Source organism: Triticum dicoccoides, chromosome 2A (genome assembly GCF_002162155.2).
Source record: "Triticum dicoccoides isolate Atlit2015 ecotype Zavitan chromosome 2A, WEW_v2.0, whole genome shotgun sequence".
Taxonomy (NCBI): Eukaryota; Viridiplantae; Streptophyta; class Magnoliopsida; order Poales; family Poaceae; genus Triticum; species Triticum dicoccoides.
Window position 1 is genome coordinate 150,910,591 of NC_041382.1, and position 26,749 is coordinate 150,937,339.

Below are 26,749 nucleotides of genomic sequence, written 5' to 3' on the forward strand. Positions count from 1 at the left end.
GAGTTTTGCCGGTTCCTCACCGATGGAGGTTTCACACCTCTATATCATTGGCATGTTACTCTTGTCGTTAGCTTTCCATCAAGCTTGAGTTCGTCTAAAATCATAGTTCATTTGCAAAAGTTGTGGTAGTTTTGGTTTACTTGTTTTTATCTATTGTGCATTGGACTTTTGTTTGAGGCCAAGCAATAGTACCGCTGGTACAGACGGTAGTACCGCTTAGGTGGTACTTCCGCTGGTCAGTCCGTGGCTAGTGTCGCTTGGTGTTGAGCCTTTTGTTGCTCCCTCTGTCCCACAACATTTCGCGACTGTACCGCTTACTACCCATGGTAGTACCGCTTAGGCGGTACCTCTATAGGTTACTACCACAACTACTTCCGCTTGTGCTGAAGTCGTCTGTATGCCCTCTGACAATTTGCAGTAGTACCACTAGCACTAACAGTAGTACCGCTTCGTGTTGTACTTCCGCTCTGGTGCGGTGCTAACTATCACTGGCTTCTCTTGCCCCCATGAAAATTCATGGTACTACCGCTTGACGTAGGCGGTAGTACCACTCGGGCATAACTATCACTCTACTACCTCGCTGGTAGTCGTGGGTCATGCTAAAACTGCCATGCCAAGCGGCAGTACCGCTCCTCTGATCGGTAGTACCGCTTAAGGCATAGCTAGTGCATAACGGTTGGATTCTTGGGGCACTATATAAGGGGGTCTTCTTCCCCATTGCCCCAACGGTTCTTTGCAAGCTTTCTCCTCCAATGTTGACCTCCAAAAAGCTTTGCTTTCTCGCAATTCTGCCTATGATTCTTGCATCTTTTTGAGGGAAAAGAAAGAGGAGATCTAGATCTACATTTCCACCAATCCATCTCTCCACTAAGTGAGGGAAACCCTTTGGATCTAGATCTTGGAGTTGTTTGTGTTCTCTTCTTTGTCCTTCATCTCATATTCCTCCATAGCATTAGTTGTGGTGGTGGGATTTAGGAGAGAAGGACCTAAGCACTTGGTGTGCTCTTGCCATTGCATTTGGTGCATAGGTTTGAGTTCTCCACGGTGATACATGGAAGTGAAAGTTGAGAAGCTTATTACTCTTGGGTGTTTGGACGCCCTAGAGCTTGTGTGTCTTGAGTGCTTGGGCGCCCTAGACGGTTGGTCGTGTCACAGAACTCACTCATTGTGGTGTAAAGCTCTGGGCAAGCTTTGGGGTCTCCAATTAATTGTGGAGATTGTCCCGAGCAATTTGTATGGGTTAGGTGACTGCCCCCAGGGGTTGCCAATTGTACGGGTTCGGTGACCACCCCCAAGGATTGCCAATTATACGAATTCATGACCGCCCTCAAGGGCCCCTTAGTGGAATCATGACATCTTGCATTGTGCAAGGGTGTGTGGAGAATACGGTGTGATGTGGAGCATCCTTCCATCATCTCCATGGACTCTACACTAACACATCAAGCACCACGTGGACCTATGACAAGAGCTCGAGCATGTGATACGTCCATTTTGCATCATGTTTTCCTACTATTATTTATATTGTTTTTAGTCAATATAACACTTTATGGCGTAATTATAATGCATTTTCTATCATACTATGCAAGGTTTACACAAAGAGGGAGAATACCGGCATTTGGAATTATGGACCTGAAAAAGCTATGTCAGAGATACCTATTCTGCACATCTCCAAACGACCTGAAATTTTACGAAGATTTATTTTGGAATATATAAAAAATACTGGAGAAAAGAAATACTGGAGGAGGCCACCCAGGTTCCCACTAGGCACCAAGGCGCGCCCACCCCCAGGCGCGCCCTGGTGGGTAGTAGGCTCCCTGGCCCACCTCCAGTGCCCATCTTCAGGTACATAAGGTCTTTTGACCTAGAAAAGAAAACAAGGACATGACTTTTGGGACGGAGTTCCGCCGTCTCGAGGCGGAACTTGGCCAGGAGCACCTTTTCTCTCCGGCGGAGTGATTCCATGGGGGATACTTCCCTCCGAGAGGGGGAAATCGAAGCTATCGTCATCACCAACAACCCTCTCACCTTGGGAGGGCCAATCTTCATCAACATCTTCAATAGCGTCATCTCATCTCAAAACCCTAGTTCATCTCTTGTGTTCAATCTTTGTACCGGAACCTCAGATTGGTACCTGCGGGTGACTAGTAGTGTTGATTACATCTTGTAGTTGATGCTAGATGGTTTATTTGGTGGAAGATTGTATGTTCAGATCCATTATGATATTTATTAATCCTCTGATATTGAGCATGAACATGTTGTGTGAGTAGTTACTTTTGTTCTTGAGGACACGGGAGAGGTCACGTTGTAAGTAATCATGTGAATTTGATATTCGTTCGATATTTCGATGATATGTATGTTGTGATTCCCTTAGTGGTGTTATGTGAAGGTCGACTACATGACACTTCACCATCTTTGGGCATAAAGGAATGCATTGTGTAGTAGTAATTAGATGATGGGTTGCTAGAGTGACAGAAGCTTAAACCCTAGTTTATGCGCTATTCCGTAAGGGGCTGATTTGGATTCACATGTTTAATGCTATGGTTAGATTTTATCTTAATTCTTCTTTCGTAGTTGCGGATGCTTGCGAGAGGGGTTAATCATAAGTTGGGAAGCTTTCTCAAGTAAGAACATCACTCAAGCACTGGTCCACCCACATATCAAATTATCAAAGTAGCGAACGCAAATCAAACCAACATGATGAAAGTGAGTAGATGAAATTCCCGTGTACCCTCAAGAACGCTTTGCTTATTATAAGAGACCATTCTGGCCTTTCCTTTGCTACAAAAAGGATTGGGCTAACTTGTTGCACCTATTGTTACTATTGCTACTTGTCACTTGTTACAGATTATCTTGCAATCAAACTACCTGTTACCGACAATTTCAGTGTTTGCAGAAATTACCTTGCTAAAAATCGCTTGTCATTTCCTTCCGCTCCTCGTTGGGTTCGACACTCTTACTTATCGAAAGGAATACGATTGATCCCTTGTACTTGTGGGCCATCAAGACTCTTTTCTGGCGCCGTTGCCGTGGAGTGAAGCGCTCTTGGTAAGTGGAAATCAGTAAGGAAAAGTTTATATAACATGCGGAAATTTACTGTTACTTGTTATGATGGAAAACAATCCTTTGAGGGGGTTTGTTCGGGCTATCTTTACCTCGACTGGAGACACAAAGAGTTTCCCCTCAACCTACTGCACCTACTAGAAATATTGGTTATTAGATTCCTTCGGGTATGATAGAGAATCTGCTAGCTAATCCTTATGCAGGAGATGGAACACTACATCCTGATATGCACCTAATCTATGTGGATGAAGTTTGTGGATTATCTAAGCTTGCGGGTTTACCCATAGATGAAGTCAAGAAGAAGGTTTTCCCTTTATCTTTGGGAGGAGAAGCATTGATATGGTATAGGCTATGTGATGATATTGGAGCTTAGTATTGGAAGTTCACCAAAAGTTTTATCCTATGCATCTAGTTCATCGTGATCGGAATTATATATATAATTTTGGGCCTCGTGAAGGAGAAATTATTGCTCTAGCTTGGGGGAGGCTTAAATCAATGTTATATCCATACCCCAATCATCAGCTCTCAAGAGAAATTATTATACAAAATTTTTATGCTCGGCTTTCTCATAATGATCAATCCATGCTCGATACTTCTTGTATTGGTTCTTTTATGAAGAACACTATTGAATTTAGGTGGGATGTTTTGGAAAGAATTAAATGCAACTCTGAAGATTGGGAACTCGAAGAAGGTAAAGAGTCAAGTATTATGCTTGAATTTGATTGTGTTAAATCTTTTATGAACACCGATGCTTTTCACAAGTTTATCACTAAATATGGACTTGACTATGAGATAATAGTCTCTTTTTGTGAATAATTTGATACTCATGTTGATATCCCTAAGGAGAAGTGGTTTAAATATCACCCCTTATTAAAGAAAAGATCGAGGAGCCAGTTATAGTTAAGGATTAAACTATTTTTTACAACGTTGATCCAATTGTGCCTACTTATATTGAAAAACCACCTTTCCCTGTTAGGATAAAGGAACATGCTAAAGTCTCAACCGTGGTTAACAAAAGTAATATTAGAGAACCTAGACCCTCTGAACAAACTAAAGTCAAACCTAGTATTGCTATGGTTAAAGATCTCTTGGTTGATAATGTTGATGGACATGTTATTTATTTCTGTGCTGAAGTTGCTAGAATTGCCAAACCCGATACTAAAGATAAGAACAAGCCTGTTGTTGGCATGCATGTCGTCTTAGTTAAAATTGGAGATCATTGCTATCATGGTTTATGTGATTTGGGTGCTAGTGTGAGTGCTATTCCTTTTACCTTTTATCAAGACATTATGAATGATATAGCACCTGCTGAAATAGAGGATACTTATGTCACTATTAAGCTTGCAAATAGGGACACCATCACACCACTTGGGATTGTTAGAGATGTTGAAGTCTTGTGTGGGAAAATAAAATACCCCACTGATTTTCTAGTTCTTGGTTCTCCAAAAGATGATTATTGTCCCATAATATTTGGTAGACCTTTCTTGAACACTGTCAATGCTAAGATAGATTGCCATAAAGAAACTGACAATGTCAATTTTGGCGATGTATCTTATGAGTTTAATATCTCTAAGTTTCATAGGCAACCCCATGATAAAGAATTGCCTAGTAAGGATGAAATAATTGGTCTTGCTTCTATTGCTGTGCCTCCTATTGATCCACTAGAACAATGTTTGCTAGACCATGAAATTGATATGAATTTGCATCAAAGAAATGAAATAGATAAAATATTCTTTGAACAACAACCTATCCTTAAACACAATTTGCCTGTTGAAACTCTGGGAGGTCCTCCTCCACCTAAAGGTGATCCTGTGTTTGAATTAAAGCAATTACCTCACACATTGAAATATGCTTATCTTGATGAGAATAAGATATCCTTTTATTATTAGTGCTAACCTTACAGAACATGAAGAAAAGAGATTATTAAAAATTCTGAGGAAGACCCGTGCTGCTACTGGATATACTCTTGATGATCTTAAGGGCATAAGTCCCACTCTTTATCAACACAAGATTAATATGGAACCCAATGCTAAACCCGTTGTTAATCACCAATGATGATTGAATCCTAAGATGAAAGAAGTGGTAGGAACTGAAATACTAAAGCTTCTGAGAGTAGGTATAATGTATCCCATAGCTGATAGTAGATGGGTACGTCCTATTCATAGTGTCCCTAAGAAAGGAGGTATTACTGTTGTTCCTAATGACAAGCATGAACTCATTCCACAAAGAATTGTGACTAGCTATAGGATGGTAATTGATTTTAGAAAATTAAATAAAGCCACTAGAAAAGACCATTACCCTTTGCCTTTCATTGATCAAATGTTAGAAAGATTATCTAAGAACACACACTTTTGCTTTCTTGATGGATATTCTGGTTTCTCTCAAATACCTGTATCACAACCTGATAAAGAAAAAACCACTTTTACTTTCCCTTTTGGAACTTATGCTTATAGACGTATGCCTTTTGGTTTATGTAACACACCTGGTACCTTCCAAAGATGTATGACTGCTATATTCTTTGATTTTTTTGAAAAGATTCACTGGTGCACATCGGTCCTGAACAAACGGTTTTTAACCCCTTTCCGCGATGGCCTTTGGAACCGTCCCCAAGTGAGTGTGTGCGATAGGGGTCCTTCCCACACGACCCAGAAACCGTCGGGGATATGGAACAGTGATCCAGAGTCCTTCCAAAATGTAATTGTGTGTGATGCAGCACACACTAAATTGGTATCGATGATTAAGCATTTCTAATGACGCAGTGAAACCATACGGTCTATCGTAACGAACCGTTTGGGAAACAGTATTGAAGGCACATGGGCCAACATATGAACTATGTGCGATTTGTGCCCTATCGCACCCGAGTTTTCTGCGTAACCCGTCTGCCATGCTAGACTCCATCGCACACGTTTTCCAACAATTACTATCTGTGATAATGTTCTATCACAAACGGTTCAGGAGCCCCTTCGCACACATACAAGTGCTGCAGACCGTTTGTGATTTGTTAGGTATCACCGACGGTTTCCGCAAGAGTGACGTGTGCTTTTCGTTTGGGATCCACACGTTTCCTGAAAAAATATGACTGGGATTGTATTTTGCTTTGGGCATGGTTTACTCCCAGTTCTCGTGTGCGATAACACGATATCACAAATGGTTCCGGAGAACCTACGCACACGTAGTAGCGCTGCAAATCGTTTGTGATCTACTGTGTATCACTGACGGTTCCGCTACGATTGACGTATGCTTTCAGATGTGGACCGCACACACTCATTTAGTTGAACCGTGTGCGGAGCAATTGCCAGGTTAAAATAAAAATATCCCATTTTGAATTGGCACGCAAAAAGCAAATTCGCCACAATATTCAGTTGAAAAAATAAACAAAAATATCCCATTTTGAATCGGCACACAAAAAGCAAATTTGCCACAATATTCAATTGAACAAATAGTGTCCACAGGAAGAACATTCATCAGATTTCGCAACAATTGCAATTGAACATATGGTAGCTAAATTCCAATGATTTGTCCACACATATATGCATTACATAATTAATCATAGTGTACAAAATACGAAGACCTCATCAGATGGAAAACAATGGATCCATGTGCTATATCTTTAGCGGCTAACTCTTACTCAATGTTTCAGGAGAACGCATGCTGAAATCTTCATTATCACTAGTGGGATTGATGTAGTGATCCAGGAAGAAGTCACTGATAAATCTCCAAACCATCAGCAATTCACCAGCCGGGAGCGGTTCAGGGGTCCTCGGTTTTAAGATGAGCTGCAATATTTTTAGATCAGAATGTGCCATATGAGTGGAGTAGAAGATATTAATTAAGATAGACTTACTGGTACTAATTCGCGAGGATCATCACAACTATCAGCAGATTTGCAGATGGAGATCATGTGTCTGCAAAAATAGTATCCACAAAGGTTGGTCCCTGCTTCTTGCTGAGCACACTGAATTTTTGTGTACAAAATTAATCATGTATTTGTCCTGTTAGGAACAACCTAACCGGTGTTAGATGTATTATTTTTTCTTTGGACAAAATAGAAAGAGGTTTATTTAGAAGCTTGAACATTTGAGTAGCATAGGGAAAGGTATTTGTAGACTGTTGGATTTTTTTGAAAATAATGGATTTCATTGTGTTACCGGAGAAACGATCTCGTGCTGCAGAGGTAGTGTCGTCTTGAATAGGTTCCCTATTTTAGTTTCCCGCAATGCGAGCACACTGCAAATGATGATGAATTTTGACAACATCAATTATTGAACCAGATATGAATGCATATTAATTTCAACATCATAGAATTCAATACATGTCCAAGAATTGCTGAAGATGCGTCAGATCCCAAGCGTTTGTTGACTCTCCGAGAGAATCGATGTAGTAAACTATGTTCTTGTTTGGAACAATGAATACCAATATCCAGTGATTGCTACATATTAAGAAAGCCATGAACTTACGAATGATGTCGAAATCTGAAAGAAAATCATTGTATGTGTGGTTGTTTACTTGACTTACCATTCATGATATGGCCATAGAAATGATTCTACATGGGACGTGTTTTCAAAGATATGGACGACCGTGTTAATGGCCCAGTCCCGTCGGTTCTTTTCATATAATGTTGTGCCATTTGCTAATACAGGATCTATGAAATACACACTCTCACTTTTTTCTTCTCTGCGCGTTCAATCCCCTGAGAGGAATAAAATGCAGTTAGTTGTTTATCTTACAACCTTGTATGGATAAGTTGATCAGAGTTTGTTATGTACTTACAAAATCACACATCTAACAAGAGTGGCATCGAGCACGTTGAAGTTGAAGAAGAGATGTAAGTCCTCGAAACTCACAATGATGGAACCTGCATCATGTCAGAAATGATCTTTATTGTAGTAGACTAGCAAATGGTGATGACCTTATGACATTTGATCCATGCAATATTCATGTAACTCCATGCAATATTCATGTAACTCACGGCAACTAGAGATGCACTCATCAAAGTATTCGCCAACAAGAAATAGCTGGCCATGGACGTAATTGCGTGCTTCAAGTACGCCTGCTTTATTTTTAGCAAGCAACTAACATACTTCTGCATCACCCATGGCGTCAGAAATAATATAACTCCCCGATTCGAACACGCTGCTGTTAATTTGGTTCTGGGCGATGAGTGCTTTAAGTAAGAGGCAATCGTTCTCTTTCCTCTTCACTCTCCTACTGCGCTTCCTCGTGGTCGTGGGTGTAGCCTTTTTGGCCACTTCCTTCTTGGTACTTGAAGCATTTCTGGCAGAACGTCTGGTTGCCTGCAGGGTAGACTACCGAGCAGACGGTGAAGCTTGGACGGACTACTTAGCAGATGGTTTATCTATGCCGGACCGCTGAGCTGGCGGTGCTGCTGTGACGGACTGCTGGGCTGTAGGAGCAGATGCATCAAACTGCTGACCATGCATTGAAGCTATGTCGGGTTTCTGCGAAGGTGGTGCCAACTTGTCGGTGTGCTGAGGAGGCCGTGCCAACGCGTTGGTTTGCTGAGAAGGTAGTGTTGACGCATTGGTATGATGATCACGCGCCTGTGGACCAACAAACTGATGAGCAGTCGGTTCCGGACCTATAGACTGCTTAGCAAGCGGTTCCGAAGCATCAGACTGCTTAGCAGTCTGTTCCGCCAGGTTGGTCTATAGAGCATGTGCTGTAGCTGGGTCTCCCCCCGCCGCTTCAGCAGCCGGCATCTGAACCAGTGGTGCGTCATCAGCAGTTGTAGGCCTTGCCACTGGCTGCTTTGGGGCGAAGGATGACATGGCCTGTACGCCACAAAGTTGGTACGGCTGATCACAGGTTGATGCATCAGCCCACGAGAGCTGCTCTGGCAAGGAGAGCGTCACCGATTGAGGGGCGACAGTGGTTGCTCTTGGTGGGGCTTCAGGAATCTCATCGATGAACTCTATTTCCTTTCGTGGCCACTGGATGTGATGTAACAGTGTTTCTCCCAAGGTCCTTTGCTCATCGAAGTCTCTTAGGACATTCTTCAGGGCAAATTCATTGAATCCAGGCTTTACTTCAGTCACATAGCACTTCACACAGCCCGACTTCAATGGCACATTGGCCAAGAAGAGGCCATCTTCCAAGAAGGGTGAGCAAACCCAGGCTGTTGCACATTTTAATGTACCTTCATAATGTGTAAGCATGCCCTTCAGTCCGTCTTTCATTCCAGATAGATCATATATAGCATCATCACGAGCAGCTGCAATCTCAGTGTCGATGGGGTTAGCTGATGCACAACTACTCTTGTGCAGTGTTGTCGTTGCGCAATAAGCATCATCATCCATGCCCGCCTCCCCTCCCATATGCTGGCTATCTGTCAGTGTTAGAGTCTTACATCATCATTGACTCCTCAACATCCTTTCGAACAGCCGGATAAATCTCCTTCTTCAACTTTTCAAACAATGCATTCTGCTTCATTTCACTCCTCGCTTTTTTCATGCTGAGTGTGAAAGCCCTCTTGTGCGGGACATTAACACCTATACCCCTTGCACGACCAGGGGGCTCTTTTGTGTCCAGAACAATGGACAGAATGTCACATGGCCCTGAGTTCGTGTAGAACCTTCTGGGGATCTTGGAAGCCTCTACCATCACTTCATACAGTTTGGCGTCACGTGCGTTTTCAAAGTAATAAGTTCCATCATCACGCCTCTTTGCACGTGCCCGCAAGTAGTCTCTGGCGCATTCGCCCTTGATTTTACTAAAGGCCGGATTTCCACCCACCGCTACTGCTTCTTTGTCCTCTTGTTCCCATATCAGTTTCATGCCGTAGTATCCTGCCACACCCATACGGTGGGGGTGTATGTTCTTTTTCTGAAGTTCCGATTGCTTGAAATTCTTCGCAGCAAATCTGGAGTTGCCCTGACCCTTTTGAATTCTGCCCAGTCTACCTTTGTAATTTGTGGGTATGTGGGGATTGGGTCCTTGCCTTCACTCAAGTACTTCTTGTACAACACGTGCTTCCAGTTTCTCCAAGCATTCCTAGCCTTCTTCAGTGCAGCGTGTTCCACCTGCATTCTCCACTGCTCTAGAACATTGAAGTGATCCATGATCTCCCGGACTATCCTTCGCCGTGTTTCTATGTCAGCCTTCCGAAACCCCGGCAAATTAATGTTGAGCCTTGCCCTGCCAACAAATCCACACACACTCTTGAACCTCATGCATGCTTTATCTGGTTTAGTTGGAGCCCAGGACTTTAAATCAATCTTGGTTACTTCATATACACTTTAGGCTGGTGTGTGGGCTTCCTTGGAGCGTTCCTCCATGTCCTGACCGGAAGGGTAATTGCTGTAGCTCTATCCCGTTCAAGACTACTTGATCCCTCACAATTTGCTGAAGACCTAGGGTTGTCCGAATCAGATGAGATATATGGCCTGAATGAGTGCTATCGCTGCTACTCGGCATCTACAGAGAACACATACGAAACTCAGGAAATGAGGATAAGCATAAAACTAACAACTTGGTATCAAGCTTTCTAAACATGCCATGCAATAATTTAGAAAATGTACAGCTAATTTGTTAAGTTTGTGTGACTCACGCGCCCGCGATCTGTAAATAGGTAGTGACTTATTGGAACAAATACAACTTACATGTAGTAAGGAAGGTAGATAATGAACATATATACGCTCTCCGTTACTTCATAGCCAATTTGGGAACATACGAAACTAAATTGGAAGAGGGATTGCAAGGAAATATGCCTCACCGCGATGGAGAGCAGTAACTAACATGCTTCTTAATGCAAACCTGGCCGGACCACAGGAGAGGCGAGGGTTACTGCATCGATATGCTTGAGGGTGGTTGGCGAGCAAACGAAGACGATGAGGCGCGGGCCGCCGCATGTTGGGAATGACAGTCGAGGTAGGCTTGAGGCTGAAGAGCAGGCACACGGCCGGCATGAGCACGGCGGCGCCAGAAAAGGTTCTGCTGTGGATCTGGGGGAGGGGGAGCTGGCGAAGGAGATTGGGTGGACTAGCCGAGTGAAACGCGGGCGGACGGTGGGGGGGGGGTGTTGGCGGCCTAGGTGAAAAGGGTGAAAAATATCCCCCGTCGCCGTGCGCGCGGAAAGGCCTATGCAAACGGTTGCCTCTAAGCGCTCGTGTGCACAAACAGAATAATTTCGTTTGAAATGAAGACGTACTAATTTTGAAATGAAGACGTGAGTTCATCGTTTCGCCTCTAAATTTTTCACACGTAAACCAATCACAATTTTACCACGGGTTTGATTTGCTGGCGCATTTCAGGTCTCGTGCGCTATATGTAAGACATTTTTTGGCATTTACCGTGCATGTTGGCATATAAATCAATTCCTAGCTGGACTGCATTTCCTGTCGAAAGGGATGAGGATTTTCGTTCGATCTGGGAGCATCCAACGGTGCAGACGTATGATCCATGGGGTTTGGGTTCTGGCCAATCAGAACACACGACTCAGATTGCATGCGTGGCAGAGGGGTGGGGGGGGTGCATCGTCCACGGTTTAGTGGACACACGGCTTTCGTGAGTGAACCGTGTGCTATTTGAAAACATTTACATGACCTAACATCATATTTTTGTTCGAATGAAAACATGAGTTCATCGTTTCGCCTCCAATTTTTTTCCACGGTAAGAAATCATGAGTATAGTGGAGAGTGTCATATACTAGTATCATGATTATACAATACATATGATACTACATTTAATTAATTATAGCGCATAATATAATACATAGAGTATAGTATCATATATAGATCATATTTATTGCCATGCATGACACAAATTAGCATCGCATTTAACATGATACGGTATCTACCTACTATATGTTACTCTAACCCTCTATATATATTTAATTCTTTGCCACATCAGCATACTTGCTATTTCCGAGTGCATGACATCATCGGCTATGATACCACCACTATGGCCAGCCTTATATAGTGGGGAGTATCATATATACTATATATATAGTATCATGCATATGATACTAGTGTATGATACTACGTACGTAGTGCATATATAGTATCATAGAGTAGTACTAGCTCCCTCTGTAAACTAATATAAGAGTGTTTAGATTACTAAATAGTGACCTAAACGCTCTTATATTAGTTTACGGAGGGAGTATATATCATAGATGACCGTATTTATGAATTGAGCCCTATAAGGCTAGTTGTAATGGGGAGCATTATATATATACTAGTAGTATCATGCATGCATATATATATGATAGTGTAGCTAGGATACTACTTTCGTAATGCACAATATCATAAGTTAACATATTAGGTTGCCTTACTAATTGTCATGCATCACACAAAGTAGTAGTACAACATTTAATATGACACGGTATCATGATATGATACCACATCCTCTCTTGTGTGCCACATCATCCAAAAAGTCTAGTTGGCATGCATGATACCACTTATGATAATACCATTACAACCATCCTAAACCGGAAAGGAAGGGGAGTATGAGACTAGCCACAATGGAGAGTAGTACACTAGTAACATACACGTATCCTTAGACTATATATGTTACTACCTTCATAGTGGGTAGTAACATAAGTGTAGTGTCATGCAAAGCTTCATTTCTTAGGTTACAGACTCATATTTTATTGGGACATGCATGTGATGCTACAGTAACTAGCTAAGTTACTGAAACTATCTCTCTCCTCATTAACTTATTGCCACATAAGCAAGTTTGCTGAGTTGGAGTCGGTGTTACTGCTGAAGTTACTCCCACTGTGGCTAGTCTGATACTAGCTAGTCGTCTATGATATACTAGCTACCTCACTAAGAGCATGGTTAATAATACAGCCAAGGGTCGGCTATAAGAAGTTGCCATGTCATATACAACCAACCTCTTAGCGGGCATGTACAATAATAAGTTTTATATACGTACTAGTTTATCAATAGTTGGCCCACCTTACATCCTCACAAAGTGTCTTGGGTCTCATGTTGCATCTGGCTCTACTAACCAAGAGCCCACTTCTCTTCTCTTTCCTCCAACTAATAAGCACACTTATATTACTCTATTCCTTATAGCCAGACTACCCACAGTGGGAGTAACATAGGTAGTAACATCACACATATCTAGATAAAATAGATGATGTGGCAAGCAATAAATGAAGAAATGGAGGAAAGTGGATATGTGTGATGCTACTACCTATGTTACTCCCACTTTGGGTATAGTCTTAATTAGACTACCCACAGTGGGAGTAACATATATAGGTGGTAACATCACACTTATCTAGGCAAAATAGATGATGTGGCATGTAATTAATGAAGAAAGAGAGGCAGTGGTAACATAGCTAGTTACTGTAACATCACACATTTCAAGAAAAGATGAGTCTACGACCTAATAAATGAAGTGATGCATGACACAACACATATGTTACTACCCACTATGGAGGTAGTAACATAGACTAGTAACATATGCATGTTACTACTCTAAGTTACTCCCCACTGTGACTAGTCGTACTATAGTATGAGACTACCCACAATGGGAGTAACATAGGTATATAGTAACATCACACATATCTAGATAAATTAAGTAGATGATGTGGCAAGCAATATATGAAGAAAGAGAGGAAAGTATTGACATAGCTAGTTACTAGTAGTATGAGTAACATCACATGTACATATCAAGGCAAGATGCGTCTATAGCCTAATAAATGAAGTGTTGCATGTTACCACACATATATGTTACTCCCCACTATATAGGTAGTAACATAGACTAGTAACACATGTGCATGTTACTAGTCTATGTTACCACCCATTGTGGCTAGTCTGAGTAGCATCACACATCTCAAGGCAAGATGAGTCTATAGCCTAATAAATGAAGTGTTGCATGTTACTACACATATGTTACTCCCCACTATAGAGGTAGTAACATAGACCAGTAACATTCTATGTTACTACCCATTGTCGCTAGTCTTATGTCACTTATTGTGCACTTACTTGCTCTAATGCATAGTATCATAGAGTAGCTAGCTAGTATCATATGTAGTACTTTATTATATTGTCATGCATGACACATAGTAGCATAACATTTATTATGATACGGTTTCATGATATGATACTTAACACTCTCTTTCTTCATTTAATTAATTCTATGACGGCTCATCAAAATTGCCTAGTTGGCATGCATGATATATACTAGCTATGATACCCCCTTACTATCAGCCTAGCAAAGGTGTACATATCATTTGTGCGTCGCTTTGTGAGTTTTCATCTGTTTGTTCGAGAAGCGGGGAGAAGTTTCAAACATTTTGGCCGTGAGGTGCGGCCACTGACATAGGCCTAGTTGGTATTTTAATTACAGAAAATTCAGATGGAGTTCGGACATCATCAAAATCAACGTGTGCTTGTGGCGTGCTCTCACGACCATGTGGAAAAAATTGGTAAAGTTTGGCACAAGTTTTGATGACCGCTCCTTCCAAACCGGAGCATCTCACATGAAGGATCATGGTTTTCCAAAAGGAGACGTGTCAATTCAAACTCCTGTGGTCGGTGACTTCATCGTTTGGCCTCATAAAAATTCCCACGGTACGCAATCACCATTATACCACGGGTTTGATTTTCTGGCGCATTTCAGGTATCGTTAGCTATATTTAAGACTTTTTTTGAGATTAACGTGCATTTTGTGCATAAAAATAAAATTACAACCGGAACTGCATGTGTTGTTGAAAGGGATGAGGATCACCGTTCGATCTGGGAGCATCCAACGGTGCAGAAATACGATCCGTGGGGTTTGGGTTCTGGCCAATCAGAAAGCACGACTCAGATCGTGGGCGGGGTGCGGTTTGGTCGGCACACGACTTTCATCAACGAACCGTGTGCTATTCGCAAACCAGATTGCATATTTTTGTTCACACATACTCTAGTGAGATCGATTGAGTGTGCTACCTCTATGATATAATAATAATAATAATAATAATAATAATAATAATAATAACAAAAAATAGTTCATATTCATTGCCTGAGCTGACAGCATATCAAGGTCAACATATTAACAGTTCTTACATCAACAGAAAACCAGGCATAACTCACAAATTCAGTACATGCGACAGTTCTAAATTGAACGAATTAAGTTGCAGGGTAGGCATAAAGACTAGTCCTACGGCTTAATTCCCATGTACATGGGGGAACTGGGATCATTAAGTTGACCACGAATGAACTTGGGGTTTTTGATGATTTTATGCTTCTCTGTTGCACTGGTGCATGATCCCTTGGCTGGCAACTCATCAAATTCATTGTACTCGTCCTGATCAGCAACATCATCGACACCCGGTACCCTTCTCTTCCCATGCGTCGCTAAATGTCCGTTCTTATGCAAGGGGTCTTCCACAAAGAAAATCTGGGTAGCATCCTTGGCAAGAATGAATGGGTCCACGTGATATGCCATCGTTGTCCTATTAACACAGGTCTTCCTGTACTCATCAATCCTTACCTAACCAAGAGGGATCCATGCGCACGTGAATAATGCCACCTTAACTTTCACATAGTCAAGCTCCCAAATCTCTTTGGTGGTTCCATGGTATACCCTTTTATCAGCTTCATTTATAGTCATGAATTCTATTTGAAAAGAGCTGTTCGGATACGAGGACTTCTTATCACGTTCCTCAATGTAGAATGTGTATCCATTTATGTCATATGCTTGGTACATCAACACCGTAGGTGATGGCTTTTGTGCCAACCACGTAGCAATGTCATCGATGGATCCTTGTGCAAAACAATTCTTCAGCCATTCGACGTAGTTCTTGGTGTGCTCCTTCATCTCCACCTCTGATGAAGGCACCATTGGTAAGAATCTTTAGCGTATCTCTGCCAAGTGTTCTTCGGCATAAGCGATGAGAACTGGGCTGTTAAGCAGTACTGTCAAATGGGCTTTCTCTGCCAATTCTCCGGGTGCAGCCATTTGCGTGCCAGCAAGGACCAGCTTACCTTTCAGCCTTCCCTCGTGCCGAGAGAGGGGCAAACCTATAGGTCTTTGTTTCATGTATTCGGTGCAAAACTCAACCACCTCTTCCGCAGTATAACCTTGTAGGATGCTTGCCTCTAGATGGTTTCGGTTACGATAAAAGCGCTTCAGTATTCCCATGAACCACTCGAAGGGATACATGTTGCAAAGAAACACAGGACCACAATACTTTATCTCGTCGACAAGGTGCACAATGAGATGGAACATGACATCAAAGAATGACGGTGGGAAAAACATCTCTAGGTTGGACAATATTCTTCAGGATCTACAACTTTCTGCCATAGTTTGTTGAAGAAATCACAAAGGTTAATGAGTGTGTTTCTTATATATTTGTCCATCAGATTCCTGACGGCCACTGGGAGGATTTGTGTCAAGATTACGTGGCAATCATGTGACTTCATGTGTCCCAACTTAATTTTACCTGAGCTCACATCCACGAGACTTCTGATGTTTGCGCAGTAGGAAGAGGGTGTCTTAACTGACAACAAATAGGTGAAGAACTGTGTTGCTTCTTTTGTACTGAAATTGTAACTCTGGCGAGCTTTGATGAATTTGTCATCATCTTCTGCTTCACTCTTGCGTTGTGATTGATCAGCAAGCATATCGAGCCGTGAACCGTCACCATCCTTTCTTTTACCTTTAATCTTAAGCAGAGTACCAAGGATGCTTTCACATACATTCTTCTCTACGTGCATGGCATCGATGCAGTGACGTACACGTAGAATCTCCCAGTAAGGTAATTTATAGAACACCGATTTCTTCTTAAACACTTGATCCTTGGGTGTTAGTTTCACCGTCAAAGGGTGGTTCTTGCCAAGCACAACATTATTTTTTTAGCCATGTTGTGGACCACCTCCCCGTCATAGGGTCTTGGGGTCACACCTGCCTTTGCCGTACCATCAAATTCAGCTTTCATCTTTCAGTATGAGTGATTCATCCGAAGAACCTACGATGATGCAAATACACTGTTTTGTGCGAGTTGGGAAGTCTTCTGCTAGCTGTCCTATCCATGCATGTGACACACCCTACATCTCCCCTTGTTTTCTGCCCTGATGTGCTGCCTAATGCCGGCATACCTTGAAAGGTGCGCACCGGCATTGCATGTCATTACAAAAAAAGACACATCCCTGACATTTTGGGCCGAACGATTTTTTTGTCATACTTATGACACTTCTATGACGATAATTGTGACAAAACCCGGTATCATCATAGATGTGGTGGGGTCCTACTTCTATGACAAAAAATCATGACCAAAAATGGGCTTTTCGTCCTGGTTGGGCCGGAGACGCAGCTGCATGACATTCTTTGGGCCGTCCATGACGGAAAAAACCGTGGTAGAAGCGAGGGCGAGGAAAATATCGGGGTGTTCCCGGTTACGATGGGTGGTCGGGGCCAAGCGATGCGCATTTCTCTCGTACACGCACACGCGTGGGTGCGAGGCGTTGGGCTCTAACTGAACCCGAGCGAGATGTTGGGCACTAACTGAACCCGAGCGATTGCACTGCAGGCTACGCGTTACTGAACCCGAGCGATCGATTGATGACTGTTAACTGAACCCGATCGAGCGATTCCTTCGCTACTGCTGCTAGCTGAAGCCGATCGATGCTGCCTCTGGATGAACAGTGAGCGTTGCGGGGGGGGGGTTGGATGAACAGTTCCCTGTGGGGGTGGTTGAACAGGACCCCGTGGTGTTGCCTATGGATGAATAGTACCCCGATCGATCGAGCCGGTTGGGGCTGGATGAACAGGACCCCGTGGAGGGCAGGATGAACAGGACCACCCCGTGGAGGGAAGGATGAACAATAGGCGGTGGAGGGCTGGATGAACAGTAGCCCGTGGAGGGGTGGTTGAACAGGAGCCCGTGGAGAGGGCTGGTTGAACAGTAGCCAGTGGAGTAGCGCGCGGTCGAGGCTGGATGAACAGGAGCCCGTAGATGAACAGTCGCATGTGGAGGCTAGAGGAGGTCGACGGTGGATGAATAGTAGCCCGTGGAGGCTGGAGGGGGTCGATGGTGGAGATGAGCATGACCCCCGTTTCGACCGTAGCACTCCAACACAAGTCCGTTTCCTCCGTTTTGCGGTACGCCACACCCCTCCCGGTCAACAAGACCCCCGTTTCGACCGTAGGAGGTCCATTTCCTCCGTTTTGCGGTGCGCCAGACCCCTCCCGATGAACAGGATCCTGTTTCGAACGTGGCCGGTCGAACACAAGGCCGTTTCCTACGTTCTGCGGTATGCCAGGCCTCGTTTCCATCGGCTGTTTCGTCCAAGCCCTCCCGATGAACACGGCGACGCATTCCGTTCCGACCCAGCCGGTTGGCTCCCCATGAACATGACGACGATGTTGTTTCTCCGTTCCGACCCAGCCATGTACACGAGCCCTGGCCGTACGTATGCGCGAGTAGGCGTTCGAGACCCTTCCCGTATGTACGTATGTGACCGTATTTTCTTTCTTGCACACTGGCCGCTGTACGTACGTGTACATGCTACGTGCGCACCTCTACAATGACACGTGCGCGCCTCTACATTGACCAGTATGTACTTACATGTTCGCGACCAGAATGACAATGCTACGTACGCTTCGACCAGGTGGGTCCCGACTGTCAGGCACTTCCTTGCATGCGAAGATGTAGCTGGTGGGTCCCAACAGTCAGGGGGGCGAATCGTTTTTTTGCCTGGACGCACTTCCTTGCGTGCGAAGATGTAGCCTATGGGTCCCAGCAGTCAGGGGGAAACATTTTTTCATGAAATACGGTGGCCCGTCCGGTGGGTCCCTGCTGTCAAGTGGAGGAATAATTATTTTGTGCATAATAAGGAGGCACTTCCTTGCTGTGGTCATGGACCCAGATGTCAGCCTCTCCACGTACAGTCCACGTCCGATAGAAGCCGTTCCTTGACCACATTGACCACGCCGCACCGAGAGCACCAGGGTGATGGACGACGGCGAGGCCTAGGAAGGGGGCGACGCGGAGGCGGGGAAGACGCGGTAATGGAAGCCCACATGGAGCGGAGTACGAGGGTTCACTGGTTTGGCTGCGGTGTGAGGCTACCGTCGCCGCAGGGCCTGGCCAGCGGTGGGAATAGTAGGGGGCGATGAGGCCTCTGCGGCAGCACAGCCGGCCATGGGAGGCAGGAGAGTGTGACACGACCGGCTGCTTTGGGCGACTGGAGCAAGAAGACCAGAGGTTGAAGAAGCACTACGGCCGTTGGATGGACATCGTACAGTCACTGGAGCTAGAATCGTTCATATTGACTAAGTTGACAAAGCACTCCGTCCCCGTCAACTTAGTAGGCCCACAAGCCAGCCTCCCACCAAGGTGGGTCCCAACTAGCAGGGGGAATATTCATTTTTTTGTGCATAATAAAGAGGCACCTCCGGTGGGTCCGAGCTGACAGCGGGGGGAATGTAGGTAGTGGTTATGACCGATTCGATAGAAAAGAGGGACTTGATTGACCCACTTACTTCTATTATGTTAATACTAATTACTACTGCACGTTTTTTTCGTCTAATACGTTGGCCCGTCCAGTGGGTCCCAGCAGTCAGGGGGGAAACATTTTTCGCCAAATACGGTGGCCCGTCTGGTGGGTCCCCGGTGTCAGGTGGAGGAATAATTATTTTCCACATAATAAGGAGGCACTTCCTTGCGGCTGCTATGGACCCAGCTTTTAGCCTCTCCACGTACAGTACTCTTCCGATGGAAGTCGTTCCTTGACCACGTTGACCATGCCGCGCCGAGAGCACCAGGGCGGTGGACGACATCGAGGCCTAGGAAGGGGACGACGCGGAGCTAGGGAAGATGCGGCAGTGGATGCCCATGCGGAGAGGAGTACGAGGGTTCACTGGTTCGGTTGCGGTGTGAGGCTGTCGTCGCCACAGAATAACAGGGGGTGTGGGTGAGTGGAGGGATGCCATGGCCAGCGGTGGGAGTAGTAGGGGGCGGTGAGGCCTGCGCGGCAGCACGGCCGGCCACGGGAGGCAGGAGCAGGCGGCACAACCGGCGCTGCTTTGGGCGGCTGGAGCAAGAAGACCAAAGGTTGAAGAAGCACGACGGCCTTTGGATGGACATTGTATGGTCACTTCAGCTAGAATTATTTATATTGACTAAGTTGACAAAGCCCTTGGTACGCGTCAACTTAGTAGGCTCACAGGTCAACTTTCGAAACGGTGCGCCCCAGATGTCAGGGGGAGGAATCATTTTTTGGGCGGGTGAAGCTAGAATATCCGAGATTGAAGAAGAAGCACGGCATTCGTTGGATGGACATCCAATGGCCACTGCTGCTAGAAGCGTGTGTTGACTATAAGTTGACAAAGCCTTGCATACGCGTCAACTCTTTTTTTTGAGGGGACGCGTCAACTTAGTAAGGCCACAAGTGTGTGGCAGAGAACTTATAGCCCATTTGAGATTTGTAAGAATGTGCGGCCAATTTTTGAATTCTAATGGAATTTACTACAACCCATTTACATTTTGTTAAAAGTACATCCCATTACAACCAACCGTTCAAAATAGAATTCAATAAAAATTTCCCACATTTTGACGGGATCCGAAATATTTTTATCCCAAAATTTCTAGTCAGATTAAATACAATTTCAATATAAATTTATATTACGTAAAAATCCAATGAAACATTGCGCTCGCAACAATTAATGAAATTAAAATTTTCAATATCCAAAAACAATATTTTATAAAGTAATTACGTGTTTGGTGCATTTTTTATAGTTACTGCCCAGTTTTTATAATTACATCCCATTTATTATTTCTTAAAGCCCATTTTCTTGTTAATCCTAATGTATCCATCCTAGGAAAGATTTGCAGCCCAGTGGGGCGGAGAATAACAACTTGACCTTTCCTGGGTATTCCTAAAAAAAGTATAGCTGGGCTAGCCATTTTCAGCTTGAAAAAAATTAATATCTAGGCTGGATATCTGGCTTGGGCTAGACGGGCCACATCCCGCTCAGTTAATAACTGCAGCGATGTTTTCGTTGTTGTTCAGAGGAGAAAAATTAATATCTGGGCTAAACATCGCTCAAGAAAAACTCTACAGTGCTCACACCTCAAAAACACAAATACTGCTCGAGCTGCTTGGTCCCAGCTGTCGGCCGCTTCTAGTGCAATTCTGTCGTTTATTGACTACATAGGTTGACAATGGTGTGGGACCCTGATGTCAGGAAACCAGGAGGAAGCAAAAAAAATTTGTTTTATATACTAATAAGGAGGCACTTGCATACGTGCGGCTATGGCCCTGGTGGGTCCCTACAGTCATCCTATCCAAGTAAAGTCATCTCCTCATCCTCATGTCCGTTGACCATGTTGACAACGTGAGATGGCGGTGCCACTACGAGCGCAACAACTCGAAGGACGATGGAGAGGGCCTCACGGGCCCTACGGATGGTCTGATACAACGCCCGCTGCTCATTCGGGAAGTCAGGATCATAGGGCCACATGTCCGCGACAGCATTGTCATTCGCTTGTTCACCGGTGCTCGTTGAGGAGACAGAGGTTGCAGCATAGGTCCTCCTGCGCTGGTAGCTCTTCCGCCATTAGGGCGTCGAAGTGCGGCCGCACCTGCTCTGTGGTGAACACGGCATGAACCGGCTTGGACAGTGGCGCCGGCTCCTGGTTGGAAGCTACGTCCATCGTCTGATTGTCGTCGCTCAGCTCGGCGAGGTATCTGGCGAGCTAGCATGTCCGGCTGCTGGACCGAGTCTGGCTGCCCTGGCCCACCCAGACCGCCTCCCTCCCCCGCGCGTGCTTTTCGCCTGAAACGGCCAGTGCCGCTCGCCCCGCTTCCCGGTGCATGCGATTGCTCCTCCTTCAAACAACACAAGTGCCGTCTATCCATTCTTCTGCCGCCCACATTAATGATACACGGTTGCCGAGGCGGCTACTCCGGCGCCACACGTCCGTCCCTCCGCCGCCCACCATTGCTATATAAACTGCTGCGCCGGCCATAGCCGCAGTCATCCGCATCCGTTCCTATTCTCCTGTCCACACCACTACCGCCCACCATGGCTTCCTCGCGCTCCAGCGCTCTTCGGGACGGGCGGACGACGGACCACAAGGAGATGGCAGCCATTGCTGCCGACTGGCTGGCCGGCAGGCAGCCGGAGGACGAATACTTCCCAATGGAGAACATGGTAGTCGACGATCCGGCGCCAACCCCCTCCTCCGCGCCATCCTCATCGGTGCATTGCACCATGACCATCGGCGAGGCCTGTGCCCAATATATGGACACGGTGAGGCAGAAGCGTGAGGAGCAGTTCCGGGAGGCGCAGGCCGACGCCGCCTACAACCACCATCTCCTCGAGGAGTACCTGCAGGCGGAGAAGCAGATCACCGTGGAGCGGGTGGAGCAGGAGGCGCTGCTCGACTCATACGGCTTCGCCCGTGAGGGCCGCCTCGAGCGCTGGTGGTACCGCATTCGGGAGGACGAGGCAGAGGACAATGCAGGCTCCGATGAGTCCCCGCTCTGTTGGCATCGACTAGGCCCCGTGGTGCAAACAACGAGGCAGAGGACAGCGTCGGCTCCGCTGAGGCCCCACCCTGCCGGCAACCGAGGGGGGGGGGAGGATTTCCCCCGCTCTGCTGAGGCGCCGCCCACCGGCAATGAGACATAGGACATCGCCAGCTCCGCCGAGGCCCCGCCCCGCTGCCAGCGAGGTCGCGCCACACAGAAAACGAGGAAGAGTAGAACATGGTAGGTCGCCGCCGCCCGGGTCCAAGTAAGGCCACCGCTGCTACCCTCAGTTGAAGCCAAGCTAGGCGGGTTGACCACTGACGGACGGTTAGCTTCTTGGCGGCAACGTGGAGTCGGAGAGCTATGTTGGAGAAGGACGCTGCTTCTACTTAACTGCTGGTGCAGTTGGCTGACTGACTGATAACCCACAAGTATAGGGGATCGTAACAGTTTTCGATAAGTAAGAGTGTCGAAGCAAACGAGGAGCTAAAGGCAGAACAAATATTCCCTCAAGTTCTATCGACCACCGATACAACTCTACACGCGCTTGATGTTCGCTTTACCTAGAACAAGTATGAAACTAGAAGTGCTTTGTAGGTATTGTTGGATAGGTTTGCAAGATAATAAAGATTACGTAAATAAAAAGTAGGGGCTGTTTAGGTAAAGACACAACTAAGTTAGTTTTAGTAAAGAGCTTTTTGTTACGAGAAAGTTATTTGTCCCTAGGCAATCGATAACTAGACCAGTAATCATTATTGCAATTTTATTTAAGGGAGAGGCATAAGCTAACATACTTCCTCTACTTAGATCATATGCACTTATGATTGGAACTCTAGCAAGCATCCGCAACTACTAAAGATCATTAAGGTAAAACCCAACCATAGCATTAAAGCATCAAGTCCTCTTTATCCCATACGCAACAACCCCCTTACTCGGGTTTGTGTTTCAGTCACTCACGCAACCCACTATAAGCGAATCATGAACGTATTGCAACACCCTACAGTGGGGATCCCTCACGCTTGCGCGACACGGAGAGCACCATAGGACAACACCAATAATAAAACATGCAACTCAAACCAATCACGATCATCAAATAACAGATAGGACAAAACAGATCTACTCAAACATCATAAGATAGCCATACATCATTGGGAAATAATAGCGTTGAGCACCATGTTTAAGTAGAGATTACAGCAGGTAAGAGAGAGGTTACACCGCTGCATAAAGGGGGGAAGAGTTGGTGATGATGGCAGTGAAGTTGTTCGTGAAGATTGCAGTGATGATGATGGCCACGGCAGCGTTCTGGCGCCACGGAAGAGAAGGGGAGAGGGGCCCCATTCATCTTCTTCTTCCTTGACCTCCTCCCTAGATGGGAGAAGGGTTTGCCCCTATGGTCCTTGGCCTCCATGGCGTGGGAGGGGCGAGAGCCCCTCCGAGATTGGATCTGTCTCTCTATCTCTCTCTGTTTCTGCGTTCTCAGATTCTACCTGAAATTTTAACACGATCTCTATCCGGAAATTAGCTTTCTTGCGGCGAAAGAAGGGCTCCAACCGCCTTAATGGGTGGCCACGAGGGTTAGGGGCGCACCTGCCCGCTGGGGTGCGCCCCCTGCCTTGTGGGCCCCTAGAGCATCGTCTCGCATTGATTTCACTTCCCAAAAATCACATATATTCCAAAAAAAATCTCCGTCCGTTTTTATCCCGTTTGGACTCCGTTTGATATGGATTTTATGCGAAACAAAAAACATGCAACAGACAGGAACTGGCAGTGGGCACTGGATCAATATGTTAGTCCCAAAAATATTATAAAAAGTTGCCAAAAGTATATGAAAGTTGTAGAATATTGGCATGGAACAATCAAAAATTATAGATACGACGGAGACGTATCAGCATCCCCAAGCTTAATTCCTGCTCGGCCTCGAGTAGGTAAATGATAAAAAAGATAATTTTTGATGTGGAATGCTACCTAGAATAATCTTGATTACATATCTAATCATGGCATGAATATAAAGATACGAGTGATTCAAAGCAATAGTCTATCATTTGACATGAAAACAATAATACTTCAAGCCTACTAATAAAGCAATGAGGTCTTTTCAAAATAACATGGCCAAAGAAAGTTATCCCAACAAAATCATATAGTCTGGCTATGCTCCATCTTCTTCACACAAAATATTCACATCATGCACAACCCTGATGACAAGCAAAGCAATTGTTTCATACTTTTGACGTTCTCAAACCTTTTCAACTTTCACTCAATACATGAGCGTGAGCCATGGACATAACACTATAGGTGGAATAGAATATGATGGTGGAGGTTGTGTAGAAGAAGAGAAAAAAGGAGAAAGTCTCACATCGACACGGCTAATCAACAGGCTATGGAGATGCCCATCAATTGATGTCAATGTGAGGAGTAGGGATTGCCATGCAATGGATGTACTAGAGCTATAAGTATATGAAAGCTCAAACTGAAACTAAGTGGGTGTGCATCCAACTTGCTTGCTCATGAAGACCTAGGGCATTTGAGGAAGCCCATCGTTGGAATATACAAGCCAAGTTCTATAATGAGAATTCCCACTAGTATATGAAAGTGATAACTCAAGAGACTCTCTATATGAAGAACATTGTGCTACTCTGAAGCACAAGTGTGGTAAAAGGATAGTAACATTGCCCCTTCTCTTTTTATCTCATTTTTTCTTTTTATTTTTTTTATTTTTTTGGGCCTTCTCTTTTTTTTCGTCCGGAGTCTCATCCCGACTTGTGGGGGAATCATAGTCTCCATCATCCTTTCCTCACTGGGACAATGTTCTAATAATGATGATCATCACACTTTTATTTACTTACAACTCAATATTACAACTCGATATCTAGAACAAAGATATGACTCTATATGAATGCCTCCGGCAGTGTACCGGGATGTGCGATGATCTAGCGTAGCAATGACATCAAAAAATGGACAAGCCATTAAAACATCATGCTAGCTATCTTACGATCATGCAAAGCAATATGACAATGAATGCTCAAGTCATGGATATGATGATGATGGAAGTTGCATGGCAATATATCTCGGAATGGCTATGGAAATGTCATGATAGGTAGGTATGGTGGCTGTTTTGAGGAAGGTATATGGTGGGTTTATGGTACCGACGAAAGTTGCGCGATACTAGAGAGGCTAGCAATGGTGGAAGGGTGAGAGTGCGTATAATCCATGGACTCAACATTAGTCATAAAGAACTCACATACTTATTGCAAAAACCTATTAGTCATCAAAATAAAGTACTACACGCATGCTCCTAGGGGGATAGATTGGTAGGAAAAGACCATCGCTCGTCCCCGACCGCCACTCATAAGGAAGACAATCAATAAATAAATCATGCTCCGACTTCGTTACATAACGGTTCACCATACGTGCATGCTACGGGAATCACAAACCTCAACACAAGTATTTCTACTAATCCACAACTATCCACTAGCATGACTCTAATATCACCATCTTTATATCGCAAAACTATTGCAAGGAATCAAACACATCATATTCAGTGATCTACAAGTTTTATGTAGGATTTTATGACTAACCATGTGAATGACCAATTCATGTCATCTCTCTAAATAGATATAAGTGAAGCAAGAGAGTTTAATTATTTCTACAAAAGATATGCCCACGCTCTAACAAATATAAGTGAAGCAAAAGAGCACTCTCCAAATGGCGGTTGTCTATGTGAAGAGAAACAGGCAATCCAAACTTCAAATGATATAAGTGAAGCACATGAACATTCTATAAAGCCATACTCAAAAGATATAAGTGAAGTGCAAAGAGCATTCTATAAATCAACCAAGGACTATCTCATACCAGCATGGTGCATAAAAGAAAAGTGAAAACTAAATGCAAAAGAAGCTCCAAGATTGCACATATCGCATGAACGAAACAAATCCAAAAACATACCGATAATTGTTGAAGAAAGAGGGGATGCCTTCCGGGGCATCCCCAAGCTTAGATGCTTGAGTACCCTTGAATATTTACTTGGGGTTCCTCGGGCATCCCCAAGCTTGAGCTCTTTCCTCTCTTCATTCTTCTCAAATCGAGACCTTCTCGATCATCGAACACTTCATCCACACAAACTTCAACAGAAAACTCGGTAAGACCCGTTAGTATAATAAAGCAAATCACTACTCTAAGTACTGTTGCAAACCAATTCATATTTTGGTTTTGCATTGTGTCTACTGTAATATAACTTTTCCATGGCTGAATCCACTGATATA